The 18,706-nt window shown below is 41.6% G+C and overlaps 2 protein-coding genes across 2 annotated transcripts in view; one reads left to right on the top strand and one right to left on the bottom strand.

Moving 5' to 3' along the window:
• Positions 1-18,706, bottom strand: part of LOC145994472 (dynein axonemal heavy chain 1-like) — a 1,132,367-nt gene that overhangs the window by 746,236 nt on the left and 367,425 nt on the right. The gene's annotated exons all lie outside the window — the stretch shown is intronic.
• The window catches only part of LOC145994445 (uncharacterized), a 113,918-nt gene that overhangs the window by 79,044 nt on the left and 16,168 nt on the right, over positions 1-18,706 (top strand). The gene's annotated exons all lie outside the window — the stretch shown is intronic.

Here is an 18,706-nt window from a genome sequence, read left to right as displayed (position 1 = left end):
AAGACAATGAATGATTTAATAATTTCATTTATTTTACTTCGCATTTTTTTCCCACTTTGCCTAGCTGCGAAGATGAAGATGATATAGATGAAGTGACAAACAGATAGAGAGCGCAATACACAAGAGCCTCGTTAAGTCTTCAAAGTACAATCCAAGGTATACTTCGTACGTAAGGTTGTCGTAGCACGCTGCTCTAACCACTCCACCACGGGGATCGGCTGAGATGAGAACTAATCAATCCTTCTGCTCCGACTCGCAGTATTGATGAAATACCTAACCTAGATTCCATTCCTAGCCTCATAGGCTCCAGTTGTCATCAGTGACGATGTGGCTTCGATCTTTACACCATGCGAGGTTTCATACTCATTATTCATTGCTCCAGATCTATTGACTTGTATTCCAGCGATCCTTTGTCATTTTTCCCATAGAGCTTACCCTTCCAGGCATCTTGCCGTTTGATATGAGCAAACCTGTTCCAGAAATAGCAACCTCTCCCAGTGCAGCCTTTTCTTTACCCCTCCATCATTACAAATGGCAGAGCTTTATGGATGCTGCACACGGTCCATCTCTCCTTTGATGCTCCAAATGGCAATTTCCTTTTAATGCCTTCCTACTTTAATAAAAGGAATCGTTTTCTGACGATGACGACTGTGGTAAAGATTGATGACATATCTGCGCATGGAAAAATCGTAGCGTTATGGAACGAGATCACAAAGAAGAAAGCCTGTAGAAGTCATCTACTTTATATCGAGTTAGAGGTCAAATGACTTCCATTGATAGCAGTCATTAAGTGAATCAAGAGCCGCGGTGGTCTAGTCGGTAGAGCGTCTGACTGCAACGCGGGAGACCCTGGGTTCGATTCCCGGGATGGGTGATCTAAGGTAAGAATTTTTCCGGCCTCCTCCCCGTATAAAGCGGCTCTGGGTCTCACCCAGCATCCAATCAATGGGTACCTGGGGCAACCCTGGAGGGTAAAGGCGTCCGGAGAGAAGTGCTGATCCCATCACCTCCAAAATGCCTAGATCGAGAATGTGTGAGGCCTTACTCCCACGTCCTCAATATGTGCCTTCGTGGCACGGTGACATATGCACGGAGAACTTTACTTAGGTGAATTGCAGGAATTGAAAGTATTTTACAAGAACGGATAAGGAAAACATCTATCAAACAAGACGAAATCACAATTAAATCTTTATCTGAACAATCGGACATCTTAGTGAACGAAAAAAGAGAGCTTGCTGTCCGTTTTAACTCCTTTTGGTGACAGACGACTTCGATGAATACACGTCAGTAGCTTACATTATTTGACATTTGCTTTTAACCTGTGAGGACGCGAGTATGGGCAAAAATTACCCCGGCGATTTTCAAATATACGTGGATGGATCAGAAAAACAGGATACAACAACAAATGAAAAAACACACTATGACCTGGTATGAATTGATGATGTATTGTAAGAAGGCTACACACACATTACTTTTCTACGTAATCGCCAAGGCGATCGAGACATTATCAGACCGCTGGACCAACTTATTGATGCCGTCTTGGTAGAAATCATGTCCCTGCTCATTGAACCATTTCGTGTCACCTGCCTCGACGTCATCGTCGGATTAGAACTGTGTACCACCAGGCAAGTGCGCTGTGGGAAAAGGAAAAAGTCACTGGGGGCCAAGTACGGGCTGTATGGAGGATGGTTCCACACTTCCCACCTGAAACATTCCGTCCACTTGCGCCGTATTCACGTCTGTTGTTGCCGAACTTGGACGTCCACTGTGTGCACTATGGCAGTTTGCCGCTGCCGGAACATTCCTCGCCCGCAAGAAGCGTATGACACTTCGCACTTCCACGGCAGACCAATTCTGCAACCGTCTCGCCATTGCATCGGCTACTAGGCCACTCACGGTGAACGTAAAGTTGTCGAAACTCGCCACGCGTATATGACGCCATGTGTTGCACCTCTGGGTAAACCAATGGCTTACCTCCTATTTCGTGCATTCACAGAATACTTATTGTAACCTTTTTTCTGATCCATCCACGTATTTGCATCATTTCCAATGAGTGCTTGCGGTCATCATTTTTAGAGCATTTGCAGTGAACCCTTTCAACTGTCGGGACCGTACACCAGCTGTGATACTTCGCTAGTTCCGATCACAGGGACGTAGAAACACTGACTGGGTAAATTTCACGCGCGCACATAGGTTTCAGTTTGGCTTTTCGAAATTTTTCTTTTCTCATTTTTATCAAACGTATAATGCAATAAAAATGTTCAAAATATTAAAAATATATATTAATCAATAAAAGTTTCTTTATTAAAATAACAATTATTACTCGAACTTACGAAGTAATTTTTATCCAGCACCGGTCCTTACGTTATGGCAGAGAGAGCTCGTTTGATCGTCTTCTTTTCTCATCTTTATGAGTTGTGGAATGCAATCAAATGCTCAAACTTAATGAAATTAGTTCAGTCAATGAAGATATTATTTATATGATTTAAAACAATTATAATTCGGACTAGAGAAGTAATTTTGCTTGTGGTTAACAATTCAGTTGTTTCTTGGAACACCAGCAAAGACGTCAGGATGTCGAAGGAACAGACGTCCCCTTTCTACAAGCACAAACGTAAGAAAATAACCACTCTTGTGATGGAGCAGTGTGTGCAATTTTTTTGAAGATCCTGAGTCATCCCCTTTTCCTGCAGAAAGCGCAGCACGTGCCACAGTTAGTCGAAATCGTTGCCAAATCTTTAAACATTTCTTCGCCCTCCCCTTCCATGCTTATGGGAACAATGGTTAGATGCCCACACGCACTACCATCCCCTCCTCTCCTTGAGGGGTTCTACGAAAATAACTTCTGAATGTGGAATATGGTATAGGAAAATTATCAACAGCATCAAACCGGACCTAACAAAAATGTAAAATTGCTAACATCATCATACTAAATACGCCTACGAAAACGGCACCACTAATGGGCACGTGAGAGGGGATGGGATTACGTTGAGAGGGAATGCGACTGCACTAACCAGCTTTGCAGCAGCGCGTACTGCGTCGCTCTACCCACTCGATTCTCCTCCCCTTCTCTGCCGCTATGCGCGGCCTTCCTCCAGAGATAACTGAAGCAGAATATATTGAATGTTGCCTGCAGACAAGCCCATAGTTGTGATTTCCATACAGATTTTGTAAATATTTTTTTCTCGGCGTGGGCATGATTGCTTATAATCTCCCCTCACAAGTTGTTTTTCTAACCGACACCAATCGATACGATTGTAGAAAAAGTGACAGCAAATGAAGTCAAATTAAAAATATTAACCATGACATGAACCTTCGAAAATGATACTTGAATAATTGGACATGGCTAGAAGCAACAAAATAATTCTTTTCAGCTAATTTCGTTACCAAGAACATCAGCATGCTTGATACTAGTCTTTTAGAGAGTACCTTGTTGTTATGTAACTCTTTGCTTCTGTTTTCTTATTTCTGTCTTTCATTTCCTTCATTGCCTGCTCTTTCCAGCTCTATCCTGTAGGAAGGCTCTGGCGTTGGCGAGGGAGCTCGCAGGTAAGAGCTCTGAGCATTGCTCTTCCTTTGTGGGAGCTATTTCCTTTCTGCCTTATTTTCGCTTCGTAGGCTAGATCTGTAGAAAGTTTTTATTAGCTTATTTTATCCTGTGTAAGATAGCTTTCAGACTGAAGCAACAGGCGAATAGCTACATGTAGTTCTTACACTGAAGCGACAAGCGACACGGCCCCTTCAGTCTCAAGCAAAATATTCACCGCACAGCGTGAACAACAGACCGAGGCGACACGATTCACTGTATTTAAAAAACGGTCCAGTCAAAACGACACGAAAAATATAAGCGAAAGGTGCAGCTTATCGTCTCCCTTTTGTTCGAAAGGTTGCGTGGGTTTGCTTCCAAGTGACATGTGTCGCTTGGGAATGAGCCAGCAACGATTCACACCGTAGCGGCATGATGAAATGAAATTGATGAAATCCTCAAGCGGCACGTGTCGCTTGTCACTTCGGTGTGAAATCTCCCTAAGGCGTAGGACTACAATTGTATGCAATTTCATCTGCAAAGGTGCAACTTAAATCACTGCATTAGGGGGAAATATCTCATGGAAAGGAATCATGTACAGTCACGGACACATCTGGGATGTAACGATCCCATTAACTTTCAATGAAATTGTTACAACCCAGAACTGTCCGTGGCTCTAACGTCATGTAGGAGGTCCACTATAAAATTCCAACATGTTAAGGATCACATTTCAGGTTTGGAGTTGTGGCTCTTGACAAAATGGAAGCAGAGATTCAGAAAAAAATTATGTGAAAATTTTGCAGTGCTTAACATAGCAACAGTCGTTTTTTAATGGCCAATGAGATTTAGCCAAAACATGATACGAGGTGGTACGCAGAAACAAAATCTGTCAGTACTAATCTCTCATGCTTTCCAGTAATTGCCCAAAATCTCGTAGTAAATCGTGTTACAGAAATCCTACTACAGATATTTTTTACGCCATCTCTTTTCTACACATTACCAGTTGCTAACAACTGGTCAAACCACTTCTTGCAACAGCGTGCACTGCTTCTCTTTGCCTATTCGCTTTCTCCCCTTCTCTACGAGTATGCGCGGCATTGCTCCACATATTTCCGAGAAGGAGTGTATACGCTCTTCTCGTGAGCTGCTTCACACGCGCTGATCGAAGGTTCCAGCGAGAGCGCAGTTTTGGAAATCGATAGCTTTCCAAATCAACTCACTTGCCAAATGTACGCCACGTCACTGTCCATACTATCTCGGAGCGAAACTTACGTCCGAGTGCATTCGCCTCGCTGGCAAAAACATCTCAGCTTCTTGGAGTAAATTGACAGGCAGCACGGCTTTCCCTCCGCCAGCCTGTCACAAACGAAGTTGTATTTTTATCTGCCCTTTCAACGGAGTTCTAAATGAAAATTTATCCCAGATACGGGACCTCTATTGCTTAAATTGCTTCAGTGGCGTTCCCAGGGGAGGGAGGCTATTGAATGGGTCATAATCCCAGCTTGCAGGGAAAATTTTCAAAATTTAGGACTGCTGAAAAAGAGAAGGTATTACCTCTTTCTCAATTACGGCTATATTACTCCTTCAAAGGCGTGGCACATAGTGGGAAAAGGAGACCTCTTGAGCCCAGTCTTTGCCTACCTAAACAGCCTAAACAAGAAATGTTTGGAATAATTTATTGTGGAGCTAAAAACACACACATACTCGGGGAAGAAACGAATAGAAACAAATAATGAAAGAGAATGGAGAACCAAACAAAAATGAAAGATAAGGAACGAAAAAACGATAGGCAAGGAAAGATACAACGAAAAACAAAACGAAAGACAAGGAAAGATACAACGAAAGACAAGATAAAATAAAAGACAAGAGATGGAAAGGAAAAGGATAGGAAAAAGAAAAACAAGAAAAGAGAGAAAGACCAGGAAAGGAATACGAAAAAAAGAATGAAAACAGGAAAGAAAAGGATATGATAACGAAATAAAAGGAAAACAAAAAATAAAGATGAAACGAAAGACAAGGAGAGAAGAGGAAAGAAAAGGATAGAGTCAGGAAAGAGGAGGAAAGACAAAACAAAAGGCAAAGCAAGAACAATGAAAGATATGGAAAGAAAAAGGAAAGACAGGGAAAGAAGAAGGAAAGACAGGGAAAGAAGAAGAAAAGACAGGGGAAGAAGAAGGAAAGACAAAGAAACAAGAAGGAAAGACAAGGAAACAAGATGGAAAGACAAGGTAACAAAAAGCAAAGACAGGAAAAGAAGATAAATAAAGGAAAAGAAGAAAGACAGGGAAATAAAACAAAGGAAAAAGAAAGAAGACAAAGACAGGGAGAGAAGAAGACAGGGAAAGGATAAGACAGCGATAGAAAGAGGGAAGTTAGGGAAAGAAAAAGGTAAGACTGGGAAAGAAAAGGAAAGACAGGAAAATAAAAAGAGGGAAAGAAACAGGAATGTCAGGGGAGAAAAGAAATCACATGAAAAAAACCACATGAAAACAAAAAGAAACGACATGAAACGAATAGACAGGGAAAGAAAAACAAATAAAAGGAAAAAAAGAGAAGTAAAGAAAGGGGAAAACAAAGATAATGAGAATCTCGGCAACAGTGACCAAAGCAACAAAGCGCACCTAAGATACTTTCCCCACTACAGAGTATAGCCAAAAGAAAACATCTGACAACGAAGCTGTTTTTCCTTCCAAAAAATTCTGAGCGAGCTAGCGAGCAGTCACCTGATCACCTTCCAGTGAACTTCCACGCAATACTCCAAAGTCCATAAAAACATCCACGTGCCACTGCGTAGCACCATCGAACCAGGAACAAGATAAACATGAAAACCTTGAAGAGGCGCCGTATGTATTAGTATTGGAGGAAACACCTGTCCGACGTCATCGCATCTACGAACCGCACTCTGGGGCTGATGGACGCTTCAATCACCCGGAAAGAAAACGTGCGCTCCTCGCTAAGTGTGTCCCAAGGTCTAGGAACAGAATGCGTAGAAGGTTTTCTGAGGGTGAACCCGAACGTGAGAGCTTTGCAACGGCCAAGCTGAAGACGATGGCTGAATTTTCCCACACCATAGAAATAGTCTTTGTCCGCCTTTCTGCTGCTTGATTACGCTCTGTTACTGGAATCTGGAGCAACCATGCGCATAACAGCAGAGAAGGGGAGAAAGCGAGTGGGTGGAGCAAAGCAGTGCGCGCTGCTGCCATCGGCTGGTAGCTGTAGCCACGTTTCCCCCTACGTGCAATCACTTCCCCTCTCACGCGTTCATTGGTCCAGCACTCTCGAGTCGTTGCTTGCGCAGAGAACTTGTGTTACAGACAGAGAAGGATAAAGAAAGGGATAGAGAGAGAAGGAAAACTAAAGAGCGAAAGAACAGAAAGGAGCACCAATGTCCAGACCCGAGAATAACGGGAACAATTATTTATTTATTTATTGCGTCTTGTTTATCATGGCGAAGTTAAGGCTTTACAGCCTTTTTCTACCACTTAACTATGTTTATATTGAATTTTTAACATATGAAAATTAGAAAACATTAGTACATAATACATACTAAAAAGTTAAATATTGAAAACAAAGAAAAATTTCAAAATAGAAAAAAAATCATACGGGAATTGAAGTTTAACCTATACTCACGAGCATACAACAAAACACACACACACATTCATGACAGTATTAAGGGATTTGAAATAAAAAGGTTAATAGGGGTTCTCACTGTTTCTGTACGTAACTGTATTCAATTTTTCCGTAACCTTGCACTAAGGTGCTAACTATTTGTGCCCAATAAAAAATGTTTCAGTGGTAAGACGACCACGTAACGCAATACGTCATCGAAAGCTTTTCTCGAATTAGACCACCGAAACCTCCGTCTCAAGACGCAACTGAGTGTGTGAGAGGTAACCCCCGCGCATTCATCACCCCTGGAGTTAACTACCTCCGGGGGGTGATGGCACATAGCAGCATGCCCCTCCCCCAAGGCAATTATTTGTTGGGAGGATTGATGAACCCCATTGTTGGAATAATTCCCATCTGATATCACTCGCCCAGGGAATCCGACCCTAGCCTCTCGAGTGTCCCTAGACAGACCAGCTAGAACACTGCGGCTGTGTGAGAATATTGTACCAAGGTACACACACAGTGTGTGCATAAAGTCCGGTAACACTTCCTTCGTTTGTAAAAAGACCACAAGTAGCATAACTTCCATGTGCATACCATGAGAAAGAGCAACTCAAATAGACTACCTTTGTTGCTGCTGTTTTACATCCAAAGCTTTACTTTCGTCATTCGCCGCATTTGATATTAAGGTAAACAACTGAACCTCATTTCCATTAACAACCTGATAAAAAATTTACAATGACATAGAAGTTTACCAAATTGCCTATTTATTACTTCAGATGCTAAATACCCAGGACGTACTCTCCTCGCCCATGTTTCTACATACCTCAAGACAAGATTTTCGCAGTGTTGGAGAAAGACTGCAGCTGCATGTAGTTTCCTGCACTTTTTGACACTAGGTATATCCCAGTAGTATGAGAAAACTAAATATATACTTACGGGCCGAAACCAAGTGTTAGGTAATAATCAAAATATAATTATTGATAACAACTCGTTTGAACCAGTTTCCAAATTCAAATACTTAGGAGTAATATTAACAAATGAAAATGATATTAAAGAGGAAATAAAAAGTAGGCTTAATTCAGGAAATACATGTTACTTTCCTCTTCATAAAGTTTTGTCGTCTCGTTTAATATCTAAGAAACTAAAAGTTAAAATATACAAAATCGTAATTTTGCCTGTATTATTATATGGATGCGAAACTTGGTCCCTTACATTGAAAGAAGAACATAAATTGAGAGTATTTGAAATTAAGATCCTTAGGAAAATCTTTGGACCTAAAAGGGATGAGGAGACAGGTGAGTGGACAAGGTTACTAATTTAGAAGTACATAATTTGTATTCATGTCCAGATATTATTAGAATAATTAAATCAAGAAGACTTAGGTGGGCAGGCCATGTGGCACGAATGGGAGAGTAAAGAGGAGTTTACAGGATTCTTGTTGGGAAACCTGATGGTAAGAGACCTGTAGGAAGGCCAAGACGAAGATGGATGGACAATGTTGAGATGGACCTAAAGGAAATTGGTAGGGACAGATGGAAGACCAGTGTTGCTGCAGCCATGAACCTTCGAGTTTAAGAAGGCTAGAGAGTGAGTTAGTTAGTTAGGTGTATCCCAGTGTCAGGCTGGTGTAAGAAAATGCCGTTCAACCAAGTAGACGAATAGCGGTGGTCAAATTCAGACGATTCAACAAATGCCTGTCTGCTGATTTAAACGTTCATTTGATTAGTTAAAACACATGACGTCACCATACACCGCCCAGAACGTAGTGAAAACGATGCAGACACCAAGTACACTACCTGACACCAAATCAATGAAGTAGACGAGTCTCTGTTGCACCGTGTAACCAACTAGAAGCACGAGTGCAGAGAGAATCAAAATGTGCAGCGAACTAGAATAGGGTACTAATGCCTCGTGAAATGGCCACCTAGGTCGCCCGATTTAACTCAATGCGATTTCTACATAGGGGACTACATATTTATGGAAGAGCGCATTCGTAGCACGGCAGAGAAAGCAGCGGTACTGTAGTGTTGTAAGGTGGACGGATATGTGAAATTGCGCGAGGTAGAAGGCTTCGTCGATCTCGTTCGTGCAGTGGGAAACATCTCGACTTGCGAAGTGCAGTGCGGCAGAGTAATCATGGCGGAAGAAAGAGGAGGCGATTCCGTGAAAAGGAGGATGCATTTCTCCATACTTTTGTTCCACTGCTCTGTTGCTTACTTGCCTTGAGGTACAGCGTGCAGGCGAGATGTTCGCACCGTACGTAATCCTCGCTGGCCTGCACAAGTGTAGCCCAGTTGCTCAGTCCTGACACAAGGAATATACAAGTAATCTATGTGCAGACTTTGTAGCGAAAGATAGGGAAACTCAAGGACAGAATTCGAGACGTGGCTTCCATGGTAACCGAGGATATACTGGGAAAGTTACGGCAAGAGTTGGATTACATTGTAGACATCTGTCAAGTTACACACTGCTCACATGTCAGATTTTTGTGTTGTGATGTGGAAACAAACCTTGAGAACAAAATAACATGCCTATATAATTTGTAGTGTTTGTACAATAAATTAAGAAAAGTGTTACCGGACGTGAAACACGTGTTGTTGGTTTTTCTTTTTGGTTTGTTTTTTCTTTGGCGCAAACCACGAAGTTCCCGTTGATCCCTTGTTTGTTTATTTCTTTCACCGCAGCGAAAGTTAATGCGGCTGCAATAATTCAAAAGCCAGCTGCCCTCCTGAAAAAGAGAGGATAGCACATCCGTTCGAATACCACAGAACTCTATTTTTTCTCCTCCTTCTGTGGAAGAAATCAATACAAAAATTCGCAGAACAAAATGTGGAAAATCACATACGTCTGCAGTGAAGAAACATTTTTAAAGGCTGTAAAAATTCAGTTTTAAAGAAGCTTTCACGGCCGAGACATTCGCGGGGCGGCGGCTATTACACAGGGCAGGGAGAGCGCGTCTGCCGGCAAACCGGATGCTACATCCGCGTAAATGGAACCGATAGCTATGTAATGATATAAGCTCGTACAATTACACGGACAGTTAAAATTAAAATGAGCACGCACCTTGATACAAAAAGCTGTTGGAAATGATGTCCTCTTCAGTGGCGTATGCTGAGTCTAAGACCTGGACTGACTAGCTCACTATGACATCTGGTCCTAGGCTATGGAGGAAGGGAGAAGACTAGGTTCATTCTTGACGTCTTCAAGAAAGCCACGTTGCCATACCAATGGTAGTCAGGTTGCAAACTTATAAAAATTCAGGTTGCCAACTCCTTAGAATTCAGGTTGCCAACTCCTAAGAATTCAGGTTGCCAACTCCTAAGAATTCAGGTTGCCAACTCCTAATAATTCAGGCTGCCAACTGCTAAGAATTCAGATTGCCAACTCTTAAGAATTCAGGTTGCCAACTCATAAGAATTCAGGTTGCCAATTCCTAAGAATTCTGCCAACTTCAAAATTGCCATTTATCTTCTTTTTGGAATCAGGTTAATTCACAGTTTCTATCGATTGTTTCTTCAGTATTGAACTTTCTAGGCTTCAGGCTTCGCAGATAGCGTAGCTAGCCTGGAATATACGCCCCTGGTCCTCTTGTTTCCTCACATATACGGACGGCATTTTTTAAGGAAATTTTCACTAACACGTATCAGTTCCTTTTCCAAAATTGCTTCAAATACTCGCCTGATATTTTCTTTCAATTCTTCTAATATATGGCTTCAGGTTTAAAAGCTTAGCAGCTCGCCATGCAGACGTCAAGCAAATGTATGTCTCTTGTGCAAGGTTACAGGGAGATTTTTGAAAAGTTTGTTCCAATGGTGCTACAATATCGTCTACTTTCTCCCCAGTAAGCACACGCCGTTTCCCCTTCGCTTCTTATCAAGAACAGACCCTGTTTCCCTAAATTTGCTTATAAGTTCTCGAACATTGTCTCTGTGTGGAACAGGAACATCTGGATTCTGCTGCCAAACGCCTTCTGACTTCCCCTGTAAGAATTATTCGTAATGACGTAAGAGTCGTACATAAAAATTCGTTGTTTTAAATTGTACGTGGTATTATTAGACAGCAGAAAAGCACCAGTAATACGTAAACTAAAAGAAAACACTTGTTAACACCTTAACACTTCACAACACCTGCAAACTGTACACCAGCTATCTGGATTCTGAAGCACTGACGCGTCCAGTGCCGAAGTCAGCGTACAGCTGTGGGTCTAAATGCCGGCAGACGCTCTCCCACCGCCCGACGTTTTAGCCGCCGCTTTACGGAAGACTCGACAGTGAAAGGCGCTGTAGAAGGAAGGCGAGTCTCCGAGAGGATGGAATAGATATTAACACAGGAAATTCAATTATAAAAAATTGATACAATTTATTTGTAATATGCGTGGCCGCGGTGGCTCAGTCGGTAACGCGTCTGAGTACCATGCTAAAGGTCCCGGGTTCGATCCCCGGCCGGTTCAAATCCGGGAACTTTTCTAACGTTGGAAGGGGCCCCGGCGCCCACCCAGCGTCGAATAACATGGGTACCTGGGGGAAACCCTGGGGGGTAAAGGCGGTCAGGGGCGTGATGCTGATCACATCACCCCCACTCACGACCGGATCAAGAAAGTGTGGGGCGTTACACCCACACCCCCTATACGTCTTCATGGCGTGGTGCTAAGCACAGGGGAGCACTTTACCTTTTACCTTTTGTTCTCAATAATTGCAATGTTAAATGTTGCCATCAATTTTACTAAATTTTACGGTTAAAATGTTAAGCCTGCTTGTAAAATTTACACAAAAGGAATTCAAAATTTTATTTTCTCCGAGAGCACAGGTGCATTAATGTTACCACCTCCCCGTGAAGTGACGTCGGCAACAGCTTAGAATACTGAACACACACACAACACACTTTTGTATTTCCAAATTTGAGTTTGAATGTACAGGGTGTCCGGAATGGGACTGACAGTTGTTAAGCAGTTATAATTTTTTTTGCAAACCGAGCTTGTTTTTAACAATGGACTGCAAATGAAGTATACATACGAGTTTCGTTTCGCAATTGTTCATACTTGTACGACTAGCGGTGTCGGCGCTGGTATCACTGAAACCAAAATGGCGTCTGAACGTGAAAGAACGTAATGCGTGTGGTGGCATGCAGAGACAAACAGTGTTGTGCAACGAATATTTCGCCGTGTTCCCTCCATCACGTAACACCATCAAGGCGTGAAAGGAACAATTTTTATCTACAGAGAATGTGATGAAACCCCACAGTGGTGGTAAACCGCAAGTGTCAGACGAACATGTGGAGTCGATAAGAGATTGTTTCACACGTAGTCCGCGTAAGGCAGCTGGGAATTCCCAGGTCAACTGTGCACGATGTGGTACATAAACGATTACGTTTGCGTGCGTGTAAGTTGCAGTTGTTGCAAGAACTTAAGCCAAATGACAAGTCACAAAGACAAAACGCATCTGGTGCTACAGAATACGTGGAGAGAAATTGAATTCAGGTTGGACATCCTCTGTATCACAAAAGGAGGTCATGTGGAGCTATACTGAGTTGTACTGAGTTGTAACGGCTACCCATAAAATTTGGTGAATTTATCTTCAAATTGCTTGCTTCTCTTTTTTATCTACTTCTATCCATATTAAAACCACAAAGTTTTAAAAACTGTCAGTCCCATTCCGAACACCCTGTATTATCTTCATCTTTTTTGGTATTTTTGTTATATATTGTCGTTTTTCTGCCACTTTTGGCAAATCCTATGATGAAGATGAGTGATGATTACATGAAATTAATGCGAAGACACTCTCAAAGAACACCTATGCACAGGGCCGGCCGAACTTGGAAACTTCGAAAGTCAGAAACACGTCCTCGGCCGTCGAGCTGGCAAATTGCACGCATGTGAAGTCCGTTAATACTTTGAAAACTGTTATGGTAATTTTCTGGGGAAAATCTGAACGTAGGATAATCAATTTGTAAAACTTTATGTAGAGAAGGGTCCTCCCCGATAGCGCAGTGGTAGCGTCGTCGGCTTGTACCAAGGGGTCCAGGGTTCGATACCCGCTGGAGGCACATAGTGGTACGGATCCCACTTTAAACTGTAGGTCCAGTCCCGATTTGCCTTACTGTGCGTAAAGTGGACTTGAATCAAAAACTCAATTTATGTAGAGAAAGTTAAGTGGAATAAAAGGCCTGTGCTGTAACTTCGACATTCAAACCAAGAAGTAAATAAACCAATTTCTCCTACGCCATCAGAGAAGCCATTGCACAATGCGGTTAAGAACATGGACGTCCGGAAGGGGCAAGAGGGCAAGGGAACCGCGGCCCTTCTGAAAAATGAATGTAAACAAAGAAAAATTATGTTATATTTTACACATATAATTTCATTTCATTAACAGTATTTTATCTTAAATATTAGAAAGGCATTGCAGTAATATGATAACTTCAAACTGAAGGTGTGTTTTTGATGGGCCAACACTATTATGGTAGTCAGTGGCGGTGATTACGGGGGCGTGGGAGAACAGTTTCCCCCTCCCCTTTCGCGACTTTTGCCCCGGCACTATGGTTTCTTAATGCTAAGCGTTATCTGCCAACTATCTCCCAGTTTTGGCACCCAATCGCCTCTACTGAGTAGAATATATGCATTGTTTACGTCCATGGGTAAGAATGTCCAGAAGTAGACAAAAACATTGTAGAATTTGATAATAAACGAACATTAAGACTCCATATCACACTTGCTTTTTCTTAAAAATGTAAATAAGGGAAGGAAAAGCTTTTGATATGAAACATTTAACCTGCACTTTTCGTAGCAGCGTAATTCTCTTTCCTCACGCTTCGACACCTTTTCACATCGACCCAGTACACCGGGGAAAAGGTCTCTCCTCTTCCATCTGCACATGGCATTTAGAAAGTACACAAAGCCGCTTAACCATTCTTCACGTCAAGACGAAACACCACAAGAGATTGTTGCTCTCGAAAGCAACCGCCGACCGAGGGGGGGGGATTTGTGCCTTTAACCCCCACGGTGACTGCGCCGGAAGCTGATTGCTCCTTCATTTTCCGCTTGATTCCTCTGCCAGCAACATAATTGGTTCAATCAATCCCTGTCGCTCGAACCTCTGTGACGCTTTTCTTCTTTTTAACAGCATATTACGGGGTGACGAACCTTTGTCCGGATGAAAGGGCGGGAGGCTGCAAGGGAAAAGAACCGGATCTTCCTCCATTCCTTGTAAAAGAGAAGAACTAAAACGAGAAAGATTAACTGGAAACAGAGAAACTAGAGTCTCCCGCGAGAATTCAATCCAAGCAAGCTTCGCCACGAAGAGATTGCTCAGAACCAACGAGTGGCACAAACGAAATATGGATTTCTTCCATAGAGGAATTTCTTCACTCCAATCATATTTGGCCAATAAGAGGCCTCTGTTTCAATTCCGTTTGATTTGATATTTGTTATTAGCGTCGTTTCTCTGTCAATTTTGATTAATCGCGACGATCACGATGAGCAATGATGATGAATGGACACGCACGAAGAACACCCATGCTCCAACCTGGGACCCCTGACGTCGGAGCGCGCTGTGCTAACCACTTTACCACGAGGGTTGGCTTTATGCTATTTCATAAAGAGCAGAAGATACATGGATGTCGCCAGAAATTTGTGCAGCGGGAAGGGTCAAGAAATTTATAAAACTTGAACAGTAGAAATAATAATAATTACCACGGATATAATTATTATTATTAAAAAATATTATAAACTAATAAAAATGAACTAATTTTATTTCAAATTTATTATCATTGTCTGTTATGAGACCACCAAATGAGTGAATATCCAGCTCAAATGTTTCATATTGTTTTTTTAAAGTTTCATGCGTGTTCCTGGACAATAGGAGAAGATTTACGTCGAAGCACTTAAAAGAAAGGCAATCCAGTTAAAGAAAAAAAATACGTATTTTGTATTTGAATTCTGCATTACAATTGAAGTCATGCAAAACTTATTGCATTTTACTTATCTAGGTGAGTCGCTTTCTTATTGAAAATTCACATTTTTCACAATTGCTAGTCTGTGCTAATTCCATATTTTGATTAAAATAACTGAATTCAAATTTACATATCTAACACTTTTATTGTAAATCCGTTTCCTGCTCATGAACAGCAGCACCCTTAAATACTCCAAATAGAATGCTGCAGAGAGGATTTAGCTGGAGCGCCAAATAGTTCGCACGGATGACACTAGATAGAGTACGGAATTGAGAGTTTCTTCGCTGGAATAGACAAAACGAATGGTATACGGTCGAAAGCCAATAGTACACGTATAACCGTAATTTGTCTGTGGCAGTGGGCCTTCAAATATGGATCGTGAAGTTAAAGACGCAGTGAAATTGAAACTCAAGTCAACATAGTCATCCCCATGTTAAAATGTAGCTTAGTATATCTTACCAATACAGTGATACATAAAAGTGAAAGTCGATTGTGGGCTGAAACTGTCAGGATGGCTATTTTACATATATTTCTCTACGATTATTATCACATTAAAATCATATTCCATTGTATACCGGGTGGCCAGAATTAAAGTTACCCAACTCTGAGCCCTCTGTAGCCTGTTTGAGGCATCGTAAAACTCTGAAATTTTGTCAATCCACTATGTAGACCATGGGAAAGAGCATGGCGATAAAAAATAGTTCAATTTTCCGACACCAGGTTGAAATGTGGCGCTGTACTTCCATGATGGGTTGTACAAATAATCACGTTAAGTGATTTAGCCGAGTTATTAATTAGAAAGTAGTGGCTGGAAGTTGCGAGAAAATAAGTTCTCGTTTATTGCAAGATTGCAAGGTAAAGGCAAATCCATAACCCAATTGGAACAGTTTACGTCATTATTACAACTCATCATGGAAGTAGAGCGTCACATTTCAACCTGGTGGCGGAAAATTGAACTATTTAATTTTTATCACCATCCTCTTCCCCATGGTCTGCATAGTGGATTCACCAAATTTCAGTTCTACGATGCCTCAAACAGGCTACAGAGGGCTCTGAGTTGGGTAAGTTTAATTCTGGCCACCCGATACGCTCGAGGGTGGGAAACTCGAACGAATACGAGAGAGCGATGTGGTTTCATGCAGTACTCTAGCTCCAATGGTAGTTGGCACATCTCAAGGATCAAAGGAATCTCGTACTGGATTGGGAGACGATCAATTCAGGGCTACAAGTATCTACCGCTCATTTTACCTGTTCGAGCGTTATTCGCTCGAGCGAAGCAGTCTCAATTCCGTAGCTCTGTAGCGTCGTTCGTCTCTATCAAGTCTCTCTTCAGGCGTATGGGGAGGAATGTTCAACGTTGGGAGAAACAAAGCAGTTCACTCGAAGTTCTCCCTCCAATCCACTTTCCATCGAATCTACAAAGGAGGTAACTTGAGGCTGAAATGAGCATCATCCATCATCGGACTAGGAAAACACAAGGCAGTGATTTTGCCCAACGCTGGAAATCGTACACGGCTTTGATGAACGACCGTTTCCCATTCAATCTACGGAGTGGCGATGGATCATGCGAAGTGAGCGTATCGTCTTCCTGAAACGCAACACCTGTTTTTTGCTACTTAGTCTGGAAGAACGAGTTTTCTGTTTGGGGAGACCGTTCAATGCACCAGTGAGCAGAGATAGGGTCAAAGAACTGCTTCCATCTCGGTTCTACAGTCTGATGGTTGGCAGGAAGTGATGTACGGGTGAGAATTCCATTTCCAGATTGCATTACTATCCCATGTAACTCACCAAGAAGAAAATTCGCAGTCTTGTTTCTCCACGTGAAGGTTTTTTTTAAATTTTTTTTTATTTTGATTTTTTGTTATTTAGCGTCACCTTTCTCCCAGTTTTGTCTTATATCTTCTATATATATAAAAATGGATGTATTTGTGTGGGTGTGTGTGTGAGAGAGAGAGAGTGTGTATGTTTGTTCCGGCATAACTCTCGAATGCCTGGAGCAATTTCAACAAAACTTGGTACACGCATCAGTTGCAATCCGGAAAGAATACTTTGGGGGTAAGACACCCCTAGGGGTGGGGTGGGGTGGGAAGGGGTGACATGTAGAAATAATCGAAAACCACCGATATTTAATTCCATGCAAACATACATCCGTGCCTCTATGCAATCCCGCACAACCATAGTGTTTCTCGGGTTGTCTAACATTTAGGCTGATATGATTTTCTGTTGCGAAAACGTGTGGAATCCATAGTTTTTGTGATACTCCCAATGCGGTTCAACTTCAAGTTCATCATCTATCGGCATGGTGGGGCGAGAGGGGGTGAAAAATAGAATACCACAAATGACCTAGATCAGTGGTTTCCAACTTCAAAAGGTCCGAGGGCTAAAATTATATCCAGCAGTTGTTTGGCGGGCCGCATTTTATTTGTGGGGGGGGGGGATTAAAAATTACAAAAATTGTAAGTACTGAACAGAAAATGTAGTACTTACTTTCGCATGACCTACATTTCTAAAATGAGGCATTAGAAACAATGGAATCACAAATCAAAATTTTATAATTACAATTTATTTCACAAAAACCCAATACTTATGGATGAATTGAAAGAAATAAAAAACACACCATACAAATGAGAATCCTTCACAGTAAGTGTTCAATGTAAAAATTGAGGCCGATCTGCTTCTTTTATTAAAGTTGGAATGTTCACTTCAATTTCCGTATTTAAAAGTCTCAGAAGGTAAAGCAGTGAAGAATCTACCAGTCGACTTCTGTAGCGGTTCTTGATGAACTTCATTGAAGAAAAAGCACTTTCACACGTGTATGTGCTGCGGAACATCGATGTCATTCTTTGCCCAAAACTACGAAGGTTTGGAAAGCGTTCCTTTGGCAGGTATTTGAAAAACTCTGGCCTAGTTTGAAGGAACACATCGCTTTGCAAATCACACAATTCAAGTTGGAGAGAAGCTTCTTGTTCTTCGATGTTAACGCGACGAGGATTGCTAAATAGCTGGATGCTGCTTTTAAGTTCTTCAAAATCTTTAAATATGGAGTCAAACACATCCATTATTTCTTTAATATTTGCACTGAATTCAGAAAAGTCCAGTGCTTCTTCATCTTCTGCTAGACGCCGACAGCTTGAAAATGGACCAGTTTATTCCTCGCGAAAGTAACGTTGAAAATCTATAGTTTATTACGAAACCCATTTATGTTTCCCATTAAATCTGACACCAGCTGGTTTCTTCCCTGCAGTTTCAAGTTCAGTTCGTTCATATGACCTGTGATATCTGTTATAAACATCAGTTGTTTAAGGAAGTCCATACTCTGAAACTGTTCCTTCAATAAAAATAGAACGTATATTAATAAAAGTACATAAAATTAATGTATTTTGCAAACTGGCTTTCCGGGCAGTTGGAAACCCCTGACCTAGATTATTGTCGAATTCATAGTATTTGGAGTCGCCAAGCTAACTGGCGACATTCACGATCACATTTAAAATTAGTAACATATTACACTATAGTTGGAATTCATTTTTTTCCTGTCTACAAGATTGGGATAAATAAATACCCGGGCAACGCCGGCAAATCAGCTAGTCGACAGTAAGAATGAGTAATGTGATGATAAAATTGATG

The sequence above is a fragment of the Lepisma saccharinum genome, chromosome 10 (genome assembly GCF_977018435.1).
Source record: "Lepisma saccharinum chromosome 10, izLepSacc3.1, whole genome shotgun sequence".
NCBI lineage: Eukaryota > Metazoa > Arthropoda > Insecta > Zygentoma > Lepismatidae > Lepisma > Lepisma saccharinum.
This window is presented reverse-complemented; position numbering and strand designations above follow the sequence as displayed.